The sequence below is a fragment of the Moschus berezovskii genome, chromosome 10, assembly GCF_049115385.1.
Source record: "Moschus berezovskii isolate FMDL1 chromosome 10, NW_MosBer_1.0, whole genome shotgun sequence".
NCBI classification, from domain to species: Eukaryota; Metazoa; Chordata; class Mammalia; order Artiodactyla; family Moschidae; genus Moschus; species Moschus berezovskii.
Genome location: NC_142469.1, coordinates 104,559,425 through 104,584,193, shown reverse-complemented (window position 1 = coordinate 104,584,193; position 24,769 = coordinate 104,559,425). Strand labels below are relative to the sequence as shown.

Here is a 24,769-nt window from a genome sequence, read left to right as displayed (position 1 = left end):
CTGTTGTCTTTCTTCACAAAAAAAATCAAACTTTTAGAAAGAGAATTTAAGAAAACAATTCCATTTAATTGTATAAAAAATAATGAAATACTTAGGAATAAATCTGACCAAGATGAGGTTAGTAGAAAGACTTGTACTCAGGAAACTATAAGTGAGGATGACACAATCAAGTGGAAAGATATACTGTACTCATTGATTGGAAGAATTAGAATTGTTAAAATGGCCATACTGTCTAAGGCAATTCATAGATTCATTGCTATAAAAATACAATGGCATTTCCGCAGAATTAGAACAGATAATTCTAAAATTTATATGTAAACACAAAGGACCTTGAATACCCAAAACAATTCTTGAGAAAGAACAAAGCTCCTTGATATCATGCTTTCAAACTACATTGCAAAGCTACCACCAACAAAACAGTATAGTGCTTACACAAAAAATATACACATTTATCAATGGAACAAAATATAGAGCCCAGAAATTCACCCACACTTTATGGCCAGTTAATCTATGACAAATATGGCAACAATACAATGAAGGAAATACCTCTTCAAATAAATTGTATTGGGAAACCTGGACAGCTGCATGCAAAACAGAAAACTGGACTATTTGCACATCATCTGCAAAAATAAACGAAAATTGGATTAAAAAATTTGAAGACCTGAAATCCTGAAACTCCCGGGAGAAAAATGTTCTTTGACATTGGTCTTAGCAATATTTATTTTTTTTTAGATATACCTCCTCAGGCAGGGGAAACAAATGTGAAAATAAACAAATAGGATTGTATCAGAATAAAAAGCTTTTGTGCAACAAAGGAAACTTTCAACAAAATGAAACAGGCTGTTTACTAAATAGGAGGGGATATTTGCAAATGATATTTCTGACAAAGGGTTAATATCCAAAATATACAATGAAATCATAAAATTCAAGTTTATAAAAAAATAATCTGATTTAAAAATGGGCATAGCAACCTGAATAGACATTTTTCCAAAGAAGACATACAAATGGTAAACAGGTCCATAAAAAGATGCTCAAAGTCAGTCATCATCAGAGAAATGCAGACCACATGCACAGTAAGATATTACCTGATACCTCTCAGAATGGCTATTGTCCGAACAACGACAAGTAACACATTTTTGTAAGAATGTGGAATAAAGGGAACCTTCAAACACTGTTTGGTGGGAATGTAAATTGGAACAACCACTGTGGAAAACAGTATGGAATTTCCTCAAAAAATTAAAAATGGAAGTACCATACAATCCAGCTATTCCACTTCTGAGTACTTTGTAAAGAAAACAAAAACACTGATTCAAAAGCATACATGCACCCCAATATTCACTGCAGAATTTTTTACAATAACCAAGAAATAGAAGCAACCAAAGAGCCTATGCTGCTGCTGCTACGTCGCTTCAGTCGTGTCCGACTCTGTGCGACCCCGGAGATGGCAGCCCACCAGGCTCCCCCGTCCCTGGGATTCTCCAGGCAAGAACACTGGAGTGGGTGCCATTTCCTTCTCCAATGCATGAAGTTAGATGAATGAATACAAGATATGCTATGAACATGAGGAGCCTGACAGGCAACAGTCCATGGGGTTGAAAAGAATCAGGTACAACTCAGTGACTAAAACAACTATATATAGATATAGATAAAGGTATAGATACATAATATAAAAAAGAATTGAATCTTGCCATTTGTGACAGTGTGGATGGACCCAGAGGGTATTATGCTTTGTAAAAAAGTCCAAGGCAGATACTATGTGAGTTCACTTAGACGTGGAATCTAAAAGACAAAACAAATGAAAAAACATGCAAAACAAAAAAATCATGGCTATAGCGAACAAACAGATGGTTGCCAGAGGGAGGGCTGTAGGGGTAGGAGTGAAATAAGTAATGGAAATTATTAGGTACATGCTTCCAGGTACAAAATAAATGAGTTACAGGGATGAAATGTATAGCATGGGAAACACCAATAATATTGTAACAAACTGTTTTTGGTGGCAAAGATGGGTAAGTTACAAACTTTCAATAACAAGGTAAGTAAGTACCAAGGATATAATGTTCAGTTCAGTTCAGTTCAGTCGCTCAGTCGTGTCCGACTCTCTGCGACCCCATGAATCACAGCACGCCAGCCCTCCCTGTCCATCACCAACTCCCGGAGTTCACTCAAACTCATGTCCACAGAGTCGGTGATACCATCCAGCCATCTCATTCTCCGTCGTCCCCTTCTCCTCCCGCCCCCAACCTTTCCCAGCATCAGAATCTTTTCCAGTGAGTCAACTCGTCGCATGAGGTGGCCAAAGTATTGCAAACTTTCAATAACAAGGTAAGTGAGTACCAAGGATATAATGTAATTATCACTGCTGTATGTTGTATATGAAAGTTTTTTTTTTTAATGAATCCTTGAAATCCTGAGTCAGTCTCCTGATACATCCAAAATTTCTCTAAGCACTGTCAGCTGAGAAACTGATACCCAGGAGTGATTTGAAACATCATTTGTAGTTGAGGATACCTGGCGTAGTCTATTCCAAAGAGCTCTGAGATTCTACTTTGTTGAGGAAACATGCTATGATCTATACCACACAGCAGAGCCTTAGGAAGGTTTCAGAGTGAAATGAAATTCTCTGTAGATTACAAAGACTTGGAAGCCATCTTTACTGTAACCAGTACTATCAAAATGGAAGCGAATGAAATTCTCTGCTCTCAATGAGTTTGTATGTGTGTTTTCCTGATAGCGAGAACGTATTGCAGACAGAAAGGGCATTGTGAACTCTCCAGGGACTTTCCATAAAGCATACAATTTCTGAAATATTTCTATTTGCCCATAAAACCGTAATGTAGGGGCTGAATTTTTCTTCAAATCTGACAGTCCCTTTCATGTGACTGTTTATATAATAATACATTAAACAGATTTATTTCCAGCATCTATTTCTAAGAGAAAAGAATAAACTTTGCTGTTTTTCTCCCAAAACAGGAGTTTTGAAGAAACCTCAGAAATAATTTTAGACATAAAAATACCCTAAGATTTTTATTTTATTTTTAATATTTGATGTCCAGTTTGGAGAATATAAAATTTTTTTAAAAATTGTTAGAGGAGATTTGGTTACCAAGCTAAGATAGGATTATGAATGTGTGAGAAAAGTTCTGTCTTAGCAAAGTAACAACATGTTATTTAAAATACAAACATAGCAGACAAGGCAGTTGTAAAGAATCTCAGCTCATAAGTGTTGAAGCTTTTATCTTTCTTAAATAATTAAAGACATAATAAAGTCATTCTAAAGCACAGAAAATTATTTTAGTATCTTTGCTAGGTAGGCAGATTAGATCGACTATAGCCCTCCATATTCTCTGTCCATGGGATTCTCCAGGCAAGAATACTGGAGTGGGTTGCCATGCCCTCCTCCAGGGAATCTATTCAACCCAGGGATGGCACCCGAGTCTCTTATGCCTCCTGCATTGGCAAGCACGTTCTTTACCACTAATGCCACCTTGGTTGCCAGATTTATCCGTGCTGTCACACGTATCAGTGCTTCCTTTTACACACACACCCAGAAACACACACCACGTTTTGTTTATCCATTCCTCTGGTGACAGATCTTTGAGTTATGTAAACCTTTGGCCATTATGAATAGTGTTGTTATGAACAATTGTGTACAGCGTGTGTTTGAGTCCTCAGTTTTACTTCTTTGGAGTATATAGGAGTCGAATTGCTGGATCATATGGCAATCCGCCTGCAATGCAGGAGACCCCGGTTCCATTCCTGGGTAGGGAAGATGGCCTGGAGAAAGGATAGTCTACCCACTCCAGTATTCTTGGACTTACCTTGTGGCTCAGCTGGTGAAGAATCCTCCTGCAATGTGGGAGACCTGTGTTCGATCCCTGGGTTGGGAAGATCCCCTGGGGAAGAAACGGCTACCCACTCCAGTATTCTGGCCTGGAGAGTTCCATGGACTGTATAGTCCACGGGGTCGCAAAGAGTCAGACACGGCTGAGCAGGTCCTTCTTTCTCTCTCTCCATGGCAGTTCTCTGTTTCACCCTTTGAGGAACTTGAGCCCATTCCTCATGACGCATCCTGGATGAGTTTTTAAGAAATACCAAAGTCCCCATCTCAACTCTAAAGGCTTGGGGGTGGTGAGATGCTTTGAAAAACAAGCAGGGTCCAGTGCTGCCTCTGGGGAACTATGTGACCTTTACACGTTTCTTAACTACATTTGGAGCCTCTTATTTGTCTGATAAAGTTGAAATAACACCCTCCTCTGTAGACTGCTTGTTAGAATTTCAGGAAATAGTGTGTAAGAAGCACGTACGATTTAACACACGGTGTACCTTTTTCCCCCATTTTCATATATATTAGCTTTTTCCCGCACAAAATATGGAAAGCTTTAATTTTCTGCCTACTAGTCATTCTCGGACAGGTCAGCTTTAGAATTAACTGTTTTCATATGTCAGAGCCTTATATATCAAAATAAGAATTATTGTCTTTTCAAAGGAGGCGTGAAAGATGGGAGCGCCTCTCTCACAGACTCGATTTGTTTGATTCTGCTGGAAGATCCCCAGGCTTTGATCCTGTGTGAACTCTTTGTAGTGCCTCAGAGCTTATCTGAACATCTGATATGGAAAGACAGTTATATCATCTTGTTGCACTCGTTGGACTTAGAGTGAATCCAAAGAAACTTGGTATGTTTCAATTTAAAGTTGGTTCTTTCACGCGCACCCAGGATGAAAACTAAAGTGCAACCAGACCTAAAGCTCACCAACTAGTGTGCTCCCCAGTTTGCACGCAGCATGAGATGAGCATTGAGGGCAGCCTGGAAAGGGGTCACCTGGCCCTGGGGAGTGGCCAAGAACAAGGGCTTCGTGTACCGGGAACTCAGTGCAGCAGCAGCCTGAACAGGGCCTGCCTCGTGCAATTAGTGGATGCTCATGCACTGCTTCTTCTCTGAAAAGTGCGGGGAGGTTCTGGGAGTCAGTGGTGAGCAAAGCCAAAGGAGTTCCCTACCCTCCTGGAGGATAAGTCACACGCGGAGATAGACCTCAATCCAACACCACGAAGGGAAGGTCGAGTGAAAAGCGTGAGACATGCACTCAGCTTCAGGGACATATAACGAGTAAATCCCTGTGGTCTTACCCTGTACAGTCTTCTGTCTGTGAGCACAGGCCTGTTTAGGATCATGTCACAGGCTATGGGTTGTCTTTCTAGCCAATACCTCCTCACAGGCCCGTAAGAGGAAATGGCAGCTCTCGTGACCTTGCAGGGTTAACACACTCATGTTCTTACCGTGGATTATAAATCTGGAGAGGACACCTGAAGCTTGTCAATAACCTTAATCATGTTCTTGATGCATATTATTGCAAGTCGAACTGGACTAATGACATGTAAAATAACTCTTCTTTAGATACAAATTTGGATATATATATAGGAGTTTCTAATGAAGGAATTTCCTGGTGGCTCAGATGGGAAAGAATCAGCCTGCGATGCAGAAGACCTGGGTTCAGTCCCTGAGTTGCAAAGATCCCCTGGAGGAGGGCATGGCAACTCACTCCAGTAATCTTGCCTGGAGAATCCCCATGGACGGGGGAGCCTGGTGGGCTACAGTCCATGGGGTCACAAAGAGTCAGACATGACTGAGCGGCTAAGCACAGCAGAGGAGTTTCCAAAAAGATTTTTAAACATTTCTCTAAAGTCAAAGACATGCTTTTCTATTTGAATTTTAGAGGTATAATCTTATATTAGCCCATCATGTAAAGTCTTCTGTGTTTTGGTTTTGCAGAATACACATTTACAATTTTACTATATAAGTGGGGACTTCCCTGGTGGCTCAGTGGTAAAGAATCTGCCTGCAAATGCAGGCGACCTGGGTTCAATTCCTGGGTCAGGAAGATCCGCTGGAGAAGGAAATGGCAACCTGCTCCAGCCTTCTTGCCTGGAAAATCCATGGACAGAGGAGCCTGATGGACTACAATCCATGGGGTTGCCAGACACGACACGACTGAGAGACTAAACCGCCACCACTGCTGCCACTATATGAGCACTCTTTATGTAAGGACAAATTTGAAAACTTTTCATTCTCAAACCCGGATTTGTGTCATGTGACATTAGTCATTCATTAGAAACTTGATATGTTTTTCCCAGAATTCATTCGGGAAAAACAAAACAGTATTTTCCCCAGTGACCCTTGACCTCAAGAGTGATGCCTGGTAAATTCTACGCATGTTCTTCACTGCCAGAGGCGGAGTTTGAGTCCCGTTTGCAGGCGCTCCCCATGGCAGTATTTGAAAGACTGATTTTCCCCTTCTACTCTCAAGGCACTTTCACAGTTTACACTTTCACTGACTTCTTGCTATTTTATTTGAGTACCAAGTAGATTGTCTCAACTTCCTGCCTGTTCAGTTTGTTTAAAAAACAAATCTAACATTGAATTTAATGCTGAGGAAATGGTGAGAAACTGACTGCTCAGAATTAATTTCCTCAAGGTTTTTTTTTTTAGCAGCTTGAAAGTCAGCACACAAAGTTTCACACTGCATGCAAATAACTTTCCCTGGCGTATTTCTGAGGCCCTGAGGCATGGCTTAACCTATCTGGACTTTCCCTGAAAAATCAATTGCCAACCTAGTCTGGAAAAATTATTTTGTACATTAGTTTGTGAATTTCATTCTGAATTACTGGTCTTCATTCATTGATTCAAAAAGTATTTATTAAACCCTACTGTGTGCCAGGCACTTTGCTAAGTACTAGGCTTATAAAGTTAAATAACTTAGACTTAGTCACTGTCACAAATACTTCAAATGCGGTCTAGAAATAAGTTGGGTGTCTGCGTGCAATGTGAGGAATGATAGACACCGATCTTGCACACCATGGCAAAACTGACAGCTCAGTCGCTCAGCCGCGTCGGACTCCTTGAGACCCCATGGACTACAGCACGCCAGGCTGCCCTGTCTATCGCCAATTCCCGGAGCTTGCTCAAACTCATGTCCATCCAGTTGGCAATGCCATCCAGCCATCTCATCCTCTGTCGTCCCCTTCTCCTCCTGCCTTCAATCTTAGTCCCGGCATCAGGGTCTTTTCCAGTGAGTCAGTTCTTTGCATGAGGTGGCTAAAATGTGACAAAACTGTGGACAACCTCTAAACAGACTCTGAATGTGGTCGCTGGAGGTGAGGGCACACTGGAGGAGTAGGAAAAGCTTTTTTTTGTAAGCCACAGACTTAATGCGAATGGTTAGGCATAAGCCGGGAGTAACTAGAAAAAAAGATGAAAAATGAAGGTTTTGGAGGCAGTTGGTGTGCTGCCACTTTCCCCTTCCTTTGACAACAGAGGGGTTTATTAGGGTCTCTTTTGTCTGAATCCTGAGTGGCAAGAAATGGTAATGATTCACTACTTGCCTTGTTGTAGGTAACTGTTAATTTCCTGGGCTTTTTAAACATGAATCTGAATTAGATGTGGGATTTCTTATTGCTTATGAGAAATTCAGTCAGCGTTTCTCAGATTTAACCGTTTGAGGCTGACATCTGCCTTATAGCATCCTGAAAGCCCACTTTCTCTAGGCCATTGAAATGCTGTTCCACAAGAAGTGGTGCAAAGGGCCTTATCTCCGTGTTCCTTTTAGCTGTCAGTCCATCATGCACTATGTGTGTTCCTTCTAAGAGTTAATCGTGGGTCAGATGATGATGTTCCATGAAGCCTCCACCAGGAGATTTTCTGGCAGATCAATAAATGCCACTCTACAGCTGTAGGACATATGATGCTTTTCCTCAATGGATGAAGGAGAAGATCATGTTAACGATTAAAAAGTTGTGCATAGATACTTCTCTGGCAGTTCATTGTTTAAGGCTTCGCCTTCCTATACAAGGGGTGCAGGTTCGATCCCTTGTCAGGGAGCCAAGTTCCCCGCCAAAAACTTAAACAAACAAAAACAAAAATTTGCACTTGCCACCCTTGCTATGGAAGGAAGAGAATCTGATCTCTCAACCCTTGCTTTGTGTCACCGTCACTCCTTACAGAGCTGTTGAAATGCTGGCGCTGTTGTTTAATCAAGTTGTCCAGTTCCGTGGAAAATATCTCTGGCACTTACCAGCCTCAACATTTGCTGAGTGAGGTCATTGGAATGGCTTAATACATATTGTTGACTGGCTAATTGAGAATCCGACTGCCCCTTTTAAATTATAGGCCCTGTACCCAGAGCACTTGTGAAGACTTGTCAGTGGTTTGGGAACATGACTATGCACAGTGGTCTGATCACAGAAAGGAATCCCTGAAGCCTTTCACCGTAACTGCATGTGTGTGTCCACTGTGTCTGACTCTCTGTGACCCCCATAGACTGTAGCCTGCCAGGCTTTTCTGTCCATGGGATTTCCCAGGCAAGCATACTGGAGTGGGTTGCCATGCCCTCCTCCAGGGGATCTTCAGGGTTTGAACCCACATCTCCTGCCACTGGCAGGTGGATTTTTTTTTTTTTTTAACCACTGAATCATCTGGGAATCAAGCTATAGTCTTTGTTTTCTGAAGGAAAGTCTCAGGATACTCTCTCCAGGAGAAAGACACTGCTGTTATTAACGTGTAATTATGACAGTTGTTTATGTATTTTTAAGGTAAGCTTTTTTTTTTTTACTATTGTGAACATGTACAAGACTTCACAAATCTTGTTTATGCCTTGATGCATTTTGATAGCTTTATTGCAGTATAATTTACAAATCATACAGATCACCCAGTGTAAGTGTACGGCTAGACAGTAAATATGCACCATTGTGCAGGCAGCCTCACGCCCAGTTTTAGAATGCTTCCTTCTGTCAGCCTCAAAAGTTTCCTCCTGTATATTTCAGACATCCCCACTCCCACCCTAAACTCCAGGCAATCAGTGATTTGTTCTCTGCTTGTAGAGTTTTGCCTTTCTAGACATTTCATATAAATGGAATCATACAGTATGTAATCTTTTGATTTCCCTCAGCATAATTATTTTGAGATTTTTTCAGAGTTGTTGCCTTTTCCTTTCTTTTTTTCTTTTTTTTTCCTTCTGCTGCACCACCCAGCTTGTTAGTTTCCCAACCAGGGGTTGAACCTGGGTCCATGGCACCAAAAGTCTGAGTCTTATCCACAGGACCACCAGGGAAACCCCTATGACTATCTTCATGGTGAGCAAAACTCCACTAAATGAATGGTACCCATTCGGTTTATCTGCTCAGCAGCTGATGAACATTTGTGTTGCTTCCAGTTGAGATTATGAGTTGAGCTACAGGCATTTGTATGCAAGTGTTTGTGAGGGTAAATGATTTCACTTCTCTCCGTTAGATACCCTGGAGAGGAATCACGGGGTCCTGTGGTAATGTGTGTTTAACGTTTTTAAAAATTACTTAAATGTTTTCACTGTGTAGCATTTAACATCCCCATCAGACAGGAGAGGTTCCAGTTTCTCCATATCCTCACCAATACTTGATATTTTTAATTTCTTTCATTCTAGCTATTTTAGTGGGTGTGCAGTAAGCATGCGTGCCTGGTTGCTTCACTCATGTCCAACTCTGTGCAACCCTATGGACTGTAGCCTGCCAGGCTTCTCTGTCCACGGCAAGAATACTGGAGTGGGTTGTCATGCCTTCCTCCAGGGGATCTTCCTGACCCAGAGATCGAAGCTGCTGCATCTGGTGCCTCGCAGGCGGATTCATTACCGCTGAGCCACTCAGGAAGCCCAGTGGTCTCTTACTATGATTTTACTTTTGTTTTATCTAATTACTTGTCCTATGAAGCATCTTTTTCATGTGCTTATTATCCAGTCATACATGCTTTTTTAGTAAAGTAGCTTTTCAAATATTTTGCCTAATTATGGCATTTTTAAGTCACACAAATGCATCTTTGTGATTTTTGCTAGAATGTTTGCTGAGAATGTTTGCTAGAATGTTTGTTGTGTACATAGATGTTGAGATGCCCTCAGAGTTCACCCCACAGAGCTTTGAAAGCATGTTATGCGATACGAAAATGGTGCACCAGGGTCATGTCACTTAAGAGATATTTGTAGAAAATGCAGTATGTTTGTTTCATAGCTAATGAGATGCTAAATCTAACCTTTGGCTCAAAAATCATCATTTTTCTCCCATTTGGTTCTCTGTTTTGTTATGTGTTTGTTGATAATCCATGGTTAAAAAGACATAAAAGCTGTCTACCTCACAAGGGGCTGAGCTGTGTCTTCTCTGCATTCTTTCCATGAGTAACTATTTATTGTTAATTATGATTGAAACAATGACTCTTTAACAAAGCATGAGTAACTTCGATTAATCAGCTGCTTTCCAGAAGATATACTTCCTGGGATCCCTAGGGTTTTCATCATCAAATCGTAGTAATGACGCTGCTTTGCACGGTGCTATTGTTTCCGTGGTAAATATGTGCATTGATTACTCAGGAGTCTAGGTCGTCATGTGCTGTTGTTTTGCTTTATTCTTTACTATGTTAGGAATCCTCCACAGTAGTGGGCTGCTGTCTACTACAGGGTCACCTTGGGACTTCCCATGTGGAAATCTAAATGAATTCTTTGTTACTGTAAATTACAAACAACAACAGCAGCCTGCTTCCACACTTATAAATATGTATGTCCTTCCCACCAATAAAATTACGGTGAAGGATAGATCAAAGTGAATTAGCGCCTGTCAAGGAAATTTGATAGGTCATCCTGTGCTGTAATGTTACTCCCTTTTCTTCTCAGTGTGACATAAGCATCAAACCCTGCATCTAGAGTCCTTCACCCATTGTGGTTTGCAACTGTTCAAATGTGAAAATGAATCACCTGACATATTACTTCTGTGCAGTGGGAGGCAAATTGAAAACTAAATTTTTGCAATCAAAATGAGTTTGATTGTATTCAGACTCTGAGCATTGCTTAGTATTTGTAGCTTCTGAAGTGTTAGGCCATTGTGTCTAAGTGTTGTAAAATCCATTGCTGTGAATCTCTTAGATTTTCATAAAAACTTTCTGAAGCCGCCTGTCCTAAAAATCTATTCCCTTGGCCGTATAATTTTCCTGGCCTTATTGAAGATTAAGAAATCATTATAACCTATTGTTTTCTCACCTCAAAATACTAAGAAACTATCAAATAAAAATCTCATCACTACCACAGTTATTAATCTCCAAATGTTTTTTAAATTTTATGGAATTTAAAAGAGAAATTCCGAAACATATGGCGTGAATTTGATGTCGAAATGAGACAATTGAAAATAAAGAACATAAGCTAATGTTAATAAAATTGGTTTAATACAGAAAAGAAAGATAAAGTTGAAATTGAAAGGAAGTGAAAAAGAGAAGGGAAAATAGTGAGGGAGAGGGAATGGATAGTAAATAAAGGACCAGTTTCACTAATGAAAGAGCAGATACCAGTAGAACTTGAACTGTTGCAGTAGCCTGGTGGCTCCTTTCTTCTTGGCTTTATCCTGCATCCTTCTAATGACATATTTTTAAAAATTCAAATACAATCTTATCAGTCATTCATGATAGCATTTTTTCCACCTAGAAGCTTTACATTTTATTTACTGCTTCATTTGTTTGTTTTTTGTTTGTTTTTTCTAATTTGGCTTGCAGCCCTCAGTTACTGAGGGACAGAGAGGCCTGGGGTGCTGCAGTGGACACTACTGAGCAACTAGTCAACAGCTCAGCTACTGGCGATGCACATGGTATTCTTGCAGAGGGATATTGCCATTCAGACTCCTCCCCATTGTCCGCGTTCCCTTATGTGTGGATTTTCCTGTTTCACAAACAGCCCCATCTCCTTGATATCCTCCTGAGTTTTCTCACAATCTCCCATTTCTCTATAATCCTTTCAGAGAATCCTTTGGCTCTCTGTAACCTGAAACACCAAAATAGACTTCCGTTTTCTTCCTGAAAAATCCCCAGACATCATACACAACACAGCCTACAGATGTCACGAAACTGTTAGTGTTCTTAGCACCTTTTGTGCCATTTAGTTGCTCACAGTTCCAACTGGGTGTATCCATTCTTTTCCTTTTTTTCTGCCTTTTATCTTTCTAACCAAATGGAATAATGTTTTATTTTGTTTCCCGCAAATGTACAGCTATTTTCTTTGTTAGTGGATATAGCTGGGAATGAATTTTATATGCAGTTGTTAGTCATAACAGGTTCCACATCTTTGATCATCCTTCCAGTTTGCACTGTGGGTTCATGCTCGTTTGTTATTCAATCTAAAGCGACTCTCTCTCTCTCAATAGCTATTTTTGAGCCTCAACACTGTGTCTATTTGGACATTTCCCAGTTAGTCATTCACATATATCAACATGTTTTCAAAATTAAGGATGCTAAATGGAACTATCACAGCAATCATGCATGTTTGCATCTGCACCTCCCTGCTAGATCCGCAAGCCGATCAGCATGTCTGCTTGACACATAGCCTGGCATGGGGAGTGAAAATGTTCCAGTTCCACAAGATTTTCAAGGTCTGCTTGCCTCCAACCATGTTTTACATTTGGTCTGTCACACACGCCTAACAGAGATCATTCATTTCTCACGTTTACAAGTGAAGACACAAAAGATATTAAGAAACACTTTGATATAAAGGATTGTGTTTTTTCATAAGAAAATTAAAAATCTGTTTAGGTTTTCAAGCCATAGAAAATACATCAGAACAAACGTATCTAAGTGAAGCTTTGAGTGGGTGTGATTCTGTTTGAACATCAAATAATAAGGTATCTTCCCACAAAACAGCTTTCAGATTCAGGAAAACTCATCTGTTAAGTTAACCTGCCAGCCAATGCAGGAGACATAAGAGATGCGGGTTAAATCCCTGGGTCAGGAAGACCCTTGGAGCACTGCACCCCACTCCAGTCTTCTTGCCTGGAGAATCCCATGGAAAGAGGAGCCTGGTGGGCTACAATCCATAGGGTCACACAGAGTTGGACACTACTGAAGTGTCTTAGCAGGCACGCACAATTGTTAATGAAGAGCTTCCCAGGTGACGCTAGTGGTAAAGAATCCCCCTGCCAGTGCAGGAGACACAGGAGACCTGGGGTCAATCACTGGGTAAGGAATATCCTCTAGAGAAGGAAAAGGAAACCCACTCCAGTATTCTTGCCTGGAGAATCCCATGGGCAGAGGAGCCTGATGGGCTACACAGTTCATGAGACCGCAGAGAGTCAGACACAGCTGAATAACTAAGCACAGCAATTGTTAATGACACCTATCCATTTCCTCCCATCTGAATGCAGAATCTGGGCTGAGAATGCCAAGGGTTCCTTAAATGCTTCTCCATGACCTCACCGCTCCTGAGGCAGGTTATTATTGGTGAGTCTGGGGGGCGAGGTGAATACAGCACGCCTTGTCAGCTGGTTAGCGGAGCCTGTGGTCACTCATCCACGTCTCAGCATTGGGTCTCAGTGGGGGAATGTGCTTTCCTTAATATCCTAGAAAAAAATGTGCTTTTCTTACTATGCCAGAAGCCTACTGGAGTGGGTTGCCATTTCCTTCTCTAGAGGATCTTCTTGCCCAGCAATTGAACCCAGGTCTCCTGTGTCTCCTGCATTGACAGGCGATTCTTTACCACTACCTTCACCTGGAAAGCCCTTCATTAACAGTTGTGCGAGCCTGCTAAGTTGCTTCAGTAGGGTCCAACTCTGGGATAGTCTGGGATAGTAAGCATCAACATCTTATACGTTGATGCTGCTCCAGCCAATGGATGAGGGAGGGATGGTGTTTGCATATCACCCCGCACAACCCACTTTACATGTATGATCTCAGAGTACAGATGAAGACCAACAGTGCTCCTGTGTTCTGACCTCAGGGGATGGCGGGGCTCTTTGCACAAAGGCCTTTGGAGATTTCACTGTGTTTCTTTGCTTTTTAATAAAAATTGCATGTTACCAGCTACCATGTGCAGGGAGGTGTTAACGGAGGAAAGTTCGTCTCTGTTTCCTCTCACACCATGTTGCCAGCTCAGTACTCCCAACCCTCAGAGCTCAATAGTTTCTCGTGTCCACTTTGAAATGTTATATAAGCATCCATGTCAGCAAATGTCCAATATGTGTGCGCTTGTATTTTTTCATAAAAGTTGACAAATAGTATCCCACTGTCTATTCTGATCTGCAACTTGATATTTTTTTCACTTTATTAGCACCTAGATTCCCTCCTAAGTCAGTATATAACATTCTGCTGCTGCTGCTAAGTCACTTCAGTCGTGTCCGACTCTGTGCAACCCCAAAGACAGCAGCGCACCAGGCTCCCCCGTCCCTGGAATTCTCCAGGCAAGAACACTGCAGTGGGTTGCCATTGCCTTCTCCAATATAACATTCTACCTTATTGTAAGTAGCTATACAGTGATATTTTGTATATCTGTCCTGTGACTTTTTAAGTGAGGTACTTGTGAATGGAAGTGTGAAACTGCCCAACATTTTAAGATATGGTAAATGGTGCTGGACTGATGCTAAAGCTGAAACTGCAATACTTTGGCCATCTCATGCGATGAGTTGACTCACTGGAAAAGACTCTGATGCTGGGAAAGGTTGGGGGCGGGAGGAGACGGGGACGACAGAGAATGAGATAGCTGGATGGCATCACCGACTCGATGGACATGAGTTTGAGTGAACTCCGGGAGTTGGCGATGGACAGGGAGGCCTGGCGTGCTGTGATTCATGGGGTCGCGGAGAGTCGGACACGACTGAGCGACTGAACTGAACTGAACTGAAATGGTGCTTAATGAACATCTCTGTTCTTACCTTAGTCTGCTCCTGTTTCCATAATAAAATTCCATAAACTGGCTATCCTGAACAACAGAAATATATTTATCACAGTTACGGAGGCTGTGAAGTCCAAGATCAAGGTGCCGGCAGGTGCAATTCTGTTGAAAGCTCTCTCAGGAATTTGTTGCAGAGGGCCACCTTCTCTCCCTGTCCTTTCATGGCAGAGAGAGAGAGAGAGAAAGGCAATGCTCAGCTTTCTCTTCCTCTTCTTAAAAAGACACTCATGCCATCATGGGAGTCTGCCATCACTACTTCATCTAACGATTGCCTCCCAAAGGCCCGCCATCCAAGTGCTGTCACAGTGGAGGTGAGGGCATCCTCTTTGGGAAGACAAACGTTCATTCGGCTCATAGTACTTCGTATGTCTTTGCATCCTTGAATAAAGTGTTTTCTAAAGCATCTTGTTAAAGAAGGTATTGCTGTGTCAAATAATATATAAGCTGCATTTTTATAAACATTATAAATTGCTTCCAGCAGGTAGCACATGAAGATAGTAGCTCCGTATCATCCCCACTTTGTTTATTGCTAAGCTTTTAAATATGTTCCACTCCAATAGGCAAATAATGGAATTTCATTTCATTTTTTAAAAAAATTAGAAGTGAACTTCGGAGAAGGCAACGGCAAGCCACTCCAGTACTCTTGCCTAGAAAATCCCATGGATGGAGGAGCCTGGTAGCCTGCAGTCCGTGGGGTCGCTAAGGGTCAGACACGACTGAGTGACTTCAGTTTCACTTGTCACTTTCACACATTGGAGAAGGAAATGGCAACCCACTCCAGTGTTCTTGCCTGGAGAATCCCAGGGACGGGGGAACCTGGTGGGCTTCCGTCTATGGGGTCACACAGAGTCGGACATGACTGAAGTGACTTAGCAGCATCTGAAGTGAACTTGAACATCTCTCTGAAGATTATTGACCACTTAGATTTTGGTCCTTTGAATTACTTCTTCAATCCTTTTATTTCTGTATGGAGTTGTCATTTTTTTAAATTGATTTTAAGATTTTTTTGTATATCTGAGAAACTAGTCCCTTGCAGTACATATTGCTTGTACTCTTCCCCATTTTCTGTTTGACTGTTGGAGGGTCCCAGTTACTGATTGCTTTGTAACAAGTAATCCTATGTCTCTCAAAAAACTAATTTTACCTCTCAGAATTGCAAGGCTCGTGAATCTGCACAGGGCATAGGGAGAATGGTGTGACTCTGCGTGATGCCTGTTGGGGCTGTGCTTGGGTGCCTTTTTCATCCAGATATCCAGCTCTCAGCTGTGAAGCCAGGGAGGCTGGCAGCTGGCTGGAACAGCATGACCAAGGTCCTAGTTCTGGGACCTTAGCTCTTGGGCCAGCTGGGTGTTTTGGTTTTCCACAAAATAGACATAACGGGCTCTCCTTCCCACAGGGCCCCTCCATGTGACCTTTTAATCCAGTGTGTCCTACGGAGTAGCTGGATGCCTAACTTGGCAGCCAAGAGTGTCCAAAAGTTCAAAGGCAGGAGCTTTGGTCTTAAACTTCTGTCACATCCTGTTGGTTAGAACAGGTTACATACCCTGTCTGGAGTCAAGAGGCGGGAGCTAAGCCAGAGCAGCGTTCTGCAAGGCATGGGGATTTTTGGCAACCAGCAGTATCGCAGACTACCAGAAGGTATTTTGGGGGTTTGTTTCTTTGTTTTATTGCCACAGAAATTTTTTAAAACGTTCTTGGCAGTCAGATACTTTCTCCACTTCTTTATGGTTTCTGGTTTTAGTGCTGCCTTGAAGGGATTGCGCCATCCCCAAACTAGAAAACTCATCCATTGTTTCTTTTAATACTTCCAGTGCTTTGATTTTTTTTCAACATTTAGAATTTTGTCTCATCTAGATTCACTTCGTTTTCAAGAAGAAATGGAGATAGGAATTAAACTCTATTTTTTAAAAAAATCTATTCCAGTGCTGTCTGTGGGAGAATCCTTCATTTCCTACTGACTTGAACTAGAATCTTTATTGTATACTAAATTCCAATTCCATACTGTCTATTTGCTGCTCTTCCTTTATTTCCCTGCACGAACAATAATACCTTACTGTTGTGAATAGTAGATTTGAAATACATGGAAAACAACAGATGCTATCCAGGGTTGGGTGACATGAGACGGATAGAGGAGCCTCTTGCAAGAGGTGAGATGCCTAGCTGGGTACAGCAGCTCCCAAGGAGAGATGACTGAACACGGCTCCTGGCATCACCACCTCCTTTTCTAGAGTGCAGGAAGGGGAGGTAAGCCTTGTTACAGGACTTCCCCTGTGCTCAGCTGGTTAAGAATCCGCCTGCAATGCGGGAGACCCTGGGTTGGGAAGGTCCCCTGGAGAAGGGAACCCCACTCCAGTGTTCTTGCCTGGAGAATTCCATGGACAGAGGAGCCTGGTCAGCTACAGTCCATGAGGTCGTACAGAGCAGGACACGACTGAGCAACTTTCACGATAGATGCTACAAGGAAGACTGACCGAGGAGCCTGGGTGGCCGTGTTCGTGAATTACGGTCGGTGGGTGGTCATGGATCACGTTGTCTTGTGGCCCCAGTCTCGCTGCAGTGCCCCCTGTGGACCTGGGCCCACTGTGTCACTCCCAACTCCTCCTGCTCATCACTCAGGAGCCCAGGGGGGATGGGACAGGACGGGACAGGCCTGTGGGTAGCAGGTCCTGGCTTCTCCCCTAGGGCTGCCCGTACCTGTCTCCGCTCATCTTCCAGTTGCTTCAGAAAATGGCACAAATAAAATGTTCTCCTGGGGTACAGAAAGTGTATTTATATATGTATGTATTGATAGATTGCACACCACACAAAGTTATTACATCATTGACTCTATTTCCTCTGCTGTACATTATATCCCTGTGACTTAGTTATTTCATAACAGGTGTACAGCCTACAAAAATATCAAATCACTGTGTGGTACACCTGAAACGACTTTCATACTGTAAGTCAACTGGATTTCAATAAAATTTGCTTTCAAGTATGTGATTTTCCTGCTGCATGAATATTTGTAAAATATTATTGGTAGATGGTGACTGCAGCCATGAAATTAAAAGACACTTGCTCCTTGGAAAAGTTATGACCAACCTAGACAGCATGTTAAAAAGCAGAGACATTACTTTGCCAACAAAAGTCCATCTAGTCAAAGCTATGGTTTTTCCCGTAGTCATGTATGGATGTGAGAGTTGGAATGTAAAGAAAACTTATAGTGCCGAAGAATTGATGCTTTTGAACTGTGGTGTTGGAGAAGACTCTTGAGAGTCCCTTGGATAGCAAGGAGATCCAACCAGTCCATCCTAAAGGAAATCAGTCCTGAATATTCATTGGAAGGACTAATGTTGAAGCTGAAACTCCAATTCTCTGGCCACCTGATGCAAAGAACTGACTCACTGGAAAAGATTCTGGTGCTGGGCAAGATTGAAGGCAGGAGGAAAAGGGACAACAGAGAATGAGATGGTTTATTGCACCGACTCAATGGACATGAGTTTGAGTAAACTCTGGGAGTTGGTGATGGACACGGAGCCTGGCGTGCTGCAGTCCGTGGGGTCGCAAAGAGTCGTACCCAACTGAGTGACTGAACTGAACTGATTTCTTCACTGAAAATAGCTCCTTATCACACTACTGATCTATATTGTTACTGTACAGAAAAAAATTATTTAAATATCTCCCAGTAAATATTTGCATATATAACCATGATAAAAGTCATTAAATCATTGATTCATACTTTAATTAATTCACTTACCAAGTAATTATGATTGCTGTTGTTCGGTGGCCCAGTCGTGTCTGACTCTTTGTGACCCCATGGACTGCAGTGCACCAGGCCTCCCTGTCCCTCACCATCTCCCAAAGTTTGCCCAAGTTCATGTTCATTGCCTCAGTGATTCGATCCAGCCGTCTCATCCTCTGATGCCCTCTTGTCCTTCTGCCCCCAATCTTTCCCATCACTAACGACTTTTCCAGTGAGTCGGCTGTTCACATCAGATGACCAAATTACTAGAGCTTCAGCTTCAACATCAGTCCTTCCAGTGGATATTCAGGGGTGATTTCCCTTAAGATTGACTGGTTTGATCTCCTTGCTGTCCAAGGGACTTTTAGGATTCTTCTCCAGCACCGAAGTTCAAAGGCATCAGTTCTTTGGCACTCTGCCTTCTTCATGGTCTAGCTCTCACAACCATACATGACCACTGGGACAACCCTCGCCTGACTATACAGACCTTTGTTGGCAAAGTAACATCTTTGCTTTTCAACACACTGCCTAGGTTTGTCATAGCTTTCTTGCCAAGAAGGAATCATCTGATTTCATGGCTACAATCACCATCCGCAGTGATTTAGAGCCCAGAAAGAGGAAATCTGTCCACCTTTTCCCCTTCTGTTTGCCATGCAGTAATGGGGCCAGATGCCATGATCTTAGTTTTTTTTTTTTTTTTATTGGAGGCAAATTACTTTACATTCATATATTGGTTGGTTTTGCCATACATTGACACGAATCTGCCCCGGGTGTACATGTGTTCCCCCTCTTGAACCCCCCTATTTTAAGCCAGCTCTTTTACTCTCCTCTTTCACCCTCCTCAAGAGGCTCTTTAGTTCCGCTTCACTGTTTGCCATTAGAGTGATATCATTCACATATCTGAGTTTGTTGATGTTTCTCCCGCCTATCTTGATTCCAGCTTATAACTCATCTAGGCCAACATTTCCCCTGCTATGCTCAGTACATACATTAAACAAACAGGGTGACAGAAGACAGCCCCACTGTACTCCTTTCTCAATCTTGAACCAGTCAATTGTTCCATACAGGGTTCTATCTGTTGCTTCTTGACCTGCATAGAGGTTTCTCAGGAGACAGGTAAGATGGTCTGGTATTCCCATCTCTTTAAGAGCTTTCCACAGTTTGTTATGATCCACACAGTCAAAGGCTTTAGTCCAGTCAATGAAATAGACTAGATGTTTTTCTCGAATTCCCTTGCTTTCTCTATGATCCAGAAAATGTTGGCAATTTAATCTCTGGTTTCTCTGCATTTTCTAAACCCAGTTTGGACAACTGTAAGTTCTTGATTCACATAATGCTGAAGCCTAGCATGCAAGATTTTAACCATGACTTTACTAGCGTGGGAAATGAGTACAATTGTCTGATGGTTAGAACATACTTTAATACTATTCTTCTTGGGAATTGGGGTGACAGTTGACCTTTTGCAGTCCTATGGCCACTGCTGGGTCTTCCAGATTTGCCGACATATTGAATGCAACACCTTGATGGCATCATCGTCTAGGGTTTTGAATAGCTCTACTGGAATTCCTTCGCATCCACTAGCTTTATTAACAGCAGTGATTCCTAAGGCCTATTTGATGTCATGCTCCAGAATGCCTGCTTCTGGGTGGCTGACCATATCATAGTAATCTGGCTCATTAAGATCGTTTCTGTACAGTTCTTCTATGGATTCTTTCCTTCTCTTCTTGATCTCTAGCATCTACTGGGTCTCTGTCATTTCTGTCGTTTGTTGTGTCCATCTTTGGGTGAAATGTCTCCTTGATGTTTCCTAGTTTCCTGCAGAGATCTCTAGTCTTTCCTCTTCTGTTGTTTTCTTGTAGTTTTGTGAACTGTTCATTGAAGACGGCCTTCTTGTCTCTCCTTGTCGTCATGATATGTTCCCTCTTTTACCGAGTATGTATAGAAATGTGTGGGCTTCCCAGGTGTCATCACGGGTAAGGAATCCACCTGCAATGCGGGAGACATAGGAGTTGCAAGTTTGATCCCTGCGTCAGGAAGATCCTCTGGAGAAGGGAGTGGCTACCCACTCCAGTATGCTTGCCTTCAGAATCCCATGGACAGTGGAGCCTGGCGGACTGTAGTCCGTGGGGTCACAAAGAGTCGGACGTGACTGAAGTGACTTTGCACGTGTACATAGAAATGTGTTTCTGCAGAGGCAGGATCCCCTCTGGTCAGCATAAAACCTGCTTTTAGGGAGGGAAATGTGCATACTTTTTTAGCAGATGAGAGTCATATCATGTCCCGAAAGCTTAGGGAGGGCTCCGACCCAAACCGCCCTGCACTCCTGCTGCATGTTGTACGTCCGAATCAGAGACCTGCTACTTCTTTCTTTGAAAGGAACAATACTGATTTTTGTGATAATTACATAAAAATCTGGCTTTTCAATTAAAAGGGTAGATTTTTTAAAATCACTTTAGACGGAAGAATGTAGTAAACTGGAGAATGAAATATTTTTAACCCCTGTCAAAAGGATTCCATTCCATGCGTATCTGTCATCAAGTAGAATTCACTCAGCCTCCAGAACACAGTTTCTTTGCCAGAGAGTGCAAGGTGCTTTAGAATATTTGAAAGAAAAGCTTCTACTGTAAGTAAGCGACAGTGTGGGAGGAGAGAGAGAAAGAACACGGAAGAATTTGCAGTGGAAGACTTGGGCTGTGTAGACCAGGTACTGAGGGGGGATCCGTCCCTGAAAGTCTCACTTGCTTGACTGGTTCTTGGTGATTCAGAGCTAAACTGATTAAATGATGTTGTTCACACATATGCCGCCAAGTGGTAATTTTTATGTTTCAGTTCCATAGAAAATCCTTTATATTCTTCTTTTTTTTTTCTGACTAGAACCTTTATTATTCAGAAATAAACAACCTGAAGTAAGGTGGTTAGAATAGTTTTTTTCTGGATTACTATAATAAATGTTTGTTGATATACCATCTCAATAATCATACACTTTTTTAATTCTGAAGAACTTCCAGAAATAACTCTTCTGCATCAAAAAATTTACGAAGGGCACAAGATAACGGTCTATGGAGAAGGAAAATTCTGGCAGGGTGAAACTCTAATGAAGTATTTTCTCTATTACATTTTTGATTGATATAGTTCATGAAAAAAGCCTTACTTTGCCTTCCTTTTTGAATGCAAGAAATCAAAGGGAAAAACTTTCATAATCTCAAGTATAAATCATAAACAGGTTTTTCTGATAAAAGCTTTAAAGCTTGAAGAAATGAGAAAGGCAAACATGTACTCCTCTAAGCATCTTAATAAATTTGCAAAAATTTTCAGCAATTATGCACATATTGTTTGTATACTTAGAATGCAATAACATTCATGCATTGAGTATTTTAAGGATATTTTGTTTCAGGTGATTCAAAAGTAAGACTTACAACATACACGTTATAACAGGAATTCTCCATGTGGTTAGCATTGTGAACTCTCCTAAGAGCGTGAGACAATAGGAAGTCAAACATGATCCCATTTGTACTGTAAGGAGCGCCAGGGGAATCATCTGTCTTTGTTATCTCCTCAATGTGTCTGGTAGGTTCAGCAGAGATACAGCCATGACTTGTTTCCAAATGTCCAGACTCCCTTACCCACCACCATTACCTAATGCTGAGTATTCAAAGAAAAACTGCAGGTGACCTTTTACTTCTCTCTGGTCCCTTTACCAAATCCTTTCATCACTTATGACATTAGTTGTTAATATTCCACATTCCAAAAAGGAAACTTCAGGTAAACAATTTGTGAACTTTCACTAAACCAAATAAATTTTAAAATAGATAAAACACTCAAATTCCTGCACAACAAACCTCGGTTTTCACAATAATTAGAACATTTTAGAATTACTCAGACACAAGATTGAAGATGCATGTGCTATCTGGAAGAGAACTATGAATTTATTCTCCAGGAGAAAAGCAGACCTGAAGCATCACATTACTGGAACATTTGAAACATGACGACAAGTTCTTATCTTCTAAACTTCAACGAAAGCTGCTTGTACAAACTATTTAATGAATATCTGCCCCTATTAAACAAGCCAGATATCTGATGTATTAAGGATGTCAGAAGCTGGGTCATTTCACTTCTTCCTGTTGCCTCCAGTTGCTAGAATAGTGGCAACACGCATAAAGATGTTTAATGTATCCATGTAGATTCCCAGCATCGAATTGATGGGATCATATTTCTGAACTCCATATATTGGTACTACTTCTGCACGCTTGATTACTTTCTGTGTATCATATAGAAGAAACATGCTGAAGAGAACTGATCCACCATAAACTGCCACTGAGTAGAGAGTGGCACCAGCCACAGTGGTAGGTGGAAGAAACATCGATCCTAGTGAGGACATTAAGACGACACCGAGGCCCACACCCAGGGGTGCCCCCATGTTCAGAAACTTCTCCCTCGGCGCACACATGGCCACAGGGGAGAGACCTCCCACAGTGCCAGCTGTGTACCCCGCAGCTCTGACGAGAAGAGGCCCCCCTGATATCATCAGAGGAGCCACCACAGCACTCATCACACCAGAATGTAGTAACCAAGCAGGGTGCTTTGGGCCTGAACTCTGCTCATATGATATTGACTGAACCAGCATTCCAGCTCCAGTCATGGCTGCAAAGGTTGCACCAATGGTTATCCAAGAGCCTCTCATCATGAAGTTCATGAGAGCAGGAGTTCTGCTCACTGCCATGGCAGACAAAGCTGTTAAGCCAATACTTCCTGCTAAGTACATGTAAGTGGAATGAATTCTATCCTTCACATACTGAGGCCAAATTACAGATTTTTCAATAGCTCCGATCTCATTAGACATTCCCAATCCATAGTAGCACAAAGCTCCAAGACCAACTGCAGCCCCTCCAGCAATAAACCATCTTCCCATCTGATCAATTTTAAATATTTTTTCCACCGATGGTTCCAAAGCTGCCTCCTTGAGCTCTTGGGTTGTTTTTCCACGTCGAATCCCAATTCTTGTCTTGGTAGCATATTCCCTGCTGGGTGTTAAAAGCCACTGATTCTTCGTGATGGAATTCTTCACAACAGGGGAGACCTTGGTGAAAGCTGGGTGGAAAACCCTGGAAGGCAGTGCTCGGAGACACACAAATCTTGCGGCCAGCATGGTGGTGCACCAGGTTTACCAAGCAGATCTGAAATGCTCAGTCCCTGGACACCTCAAGCGCGCAGGTCCCCTTCCGGGCCGGTGAAACTCAAGCACCCAAACCTCCCGCTCCCTCCACCCACCTCTTACTGACTGCGCCAAAATCCTTTATATTCTTAAAGTTATACCTGTGCTAATGGAAGCATTGTTTGGTATCTCAACCTCAGCAAATACACAGAACTTCACAGGCCATCCTGACTCACGTTTCCTGTCATTTCCACATGACCGTTCATGTTTATCCTCCCATTGTCCTTCCCTGTATCCCCAGCGGACACACAGGAAAACGGCAGTGTTTTAAGCACCAAAGATGAAAATATGAAAATAAATGCTATGGTCTAGAATGATTCAGTAAATATGAATTGGAGCAAAATTTCAGTACAAATGTGGACTGTGTGTCTGTATTTGTAAACATTAGACATCTGCGACTGTGGTTATTTTGTAGAAATGATTTTTCAGTGTGCATCATAGATAAGATGTTAATTACCTTAACAGTGAACAATCCATCCAGTACTTGTCTTCTGTTACCTTTTTTTTTTTTTTTCCCAAATAGTGGAAAAGCCATTGAGACGTTTGCCCCATATTTAGTCAGAGCAGAGTGAAGTTTCTGATAAACCACTGAAATTCTTTAAGAACCAGCACATAATGCTCTCCAAAATGAAATAAAGGAGTTTAGTCTCTAAAGGCAAAAAGACCCACAAAAACCAAAATTACACTCCTCAGAGAGAAACTGAACATAACTCACATCATTCCCTAGGAGGTTATAAAATCAATCACGAAACTAATAGCAGAAGAAGCTCCTGGAAATTGTATTTATCATCTGACCAAGAGCCGTCAGAATGTAGGAACAGCATCTTGATCTGGGCGTGGGTGGGACCTGGCCTCTCCTGTGATGTCTCCTACCTACCACAAAGTGAGGCCTGCTACTTCCCACGTGCTCCCCCAACCACTGAAGTTCCCAGTGCTCAGACTAGAATCCAGGAAGCGCTGTCAGCATTTTTGGAAGGGGTATGCTTTCAACATGGAATCCCATCCAAGCTGTTATTAAGTGTATGAGTCTGCTAGTCAAGGTTCTTCAGAGACTCTCTCTCTCCTTCTCAGTGTGTGTGAGTGAATCCTCACATGCAGAACTGTAGAAGCAGGGAGTCGGTCAT

The 24,769-nt window shown here is 42.0% G+C and overlaps 1 protein-coding gene and 1 pseudogene across 5 annotated transcripts in view; one reads left to right on the top strand and one right to left on the bottom strand.

The window, feature by feature from the left end:
• Positions 1–24,769, top strand: part of PRKN (parkin RBR E3 ubiquitin protein ligase) — a 1,261,621-nt gene that overhangs the window by 691,822 nt on the left and 545,030 nt on the right. The gene's annotated exons all lie outside the window — the stretch shown is intronic.
• LOC129561341 (growth hormone-inducible transmembrane protein pseudogene) lies at positions 22,334–23,710 on the bottom strand (annotated as a pseudogene).